This window comes from Geospiza fortis, unplaced genomic scaffold, assembly GCF_000277835.1.
Source record: "Geospiza fortis unplaced genomic scaffold, GeoFor_1.0 scaffold958, whole genome shotgun sequence".
NCBI classification, from domain to species: domain Eukaryota; kingdom Metazoa; phylum Chordata; class Aves; order Passeriformes; family Thraupidae; genus Geospiza; species Geospiza fortis.
The window spans coordinates 21,185-21,775 of record NW_005054816.1 but is presented as its reverse complement, the minus strand read 5'-3'; the positions used below and the strand labels follow the sequence as shown (position 1 = coordinate 21,775).

The 591-nt window shown below is 53.5% G+C and overlaps 1 protein-coding gene across 1 annotated transcript in view; it reads right to left on the bottom strand.

Moving 5' to 3' along the window:
• CHMP2A (charged multivesicular body protein 2A) overlaps window positions 1-591 on the bottom strand; it is a 14,650-nt gene that overhangs the window by 10,301 nt on the left and 3,758 nt on the right. The window lies entirely within an intron of this gene.

Here is a 591-nt window from a genome sequence, read left to right as displayed (position 1 = left end):
ACTGGGATATACTGGGATATACTGGGATGGGAAACTGGGACACCACGGCATCACTGGGGAGAGAAACTGGGATAAACTGGGATGGACTGGGATGGAACTGGGATATACTGGGGTATACTGGGATGGACTGGGAGGGACTGGGATGGGAAACTGGGACACCACGGCATCACTGGAGAGAGAAACTGGGATAAACTGGGATGGAACTGGGATATACTGGGGTATACTGGGATATACTGGGGTGGACTGGGACACCATAGCGTCACTGGAGATAGAGGAAATTGGGATAAACTGGGATGGACTGGGATGGACTGGGACAGACTAGGACCTGGGACACCACAGTGTCACTGCCAGGGAGAATGGGATATGCTGGGATGGACTGGGATGGACTGGGATGGACTGGGATGGACTGGGATGGACTGGGATGGACTGGGACAGACTGGGATGGAACTGGGATGGGACTGGGGTATACTGGGATATACTGGGATATACTGGGATGGGAAACTGGGACACCACGGCATCACTGGGAGAGACAGATGGGATAAACTGGGATGGACTGGGATGGAACTGGGATATACTGGGGTATACTGGGAT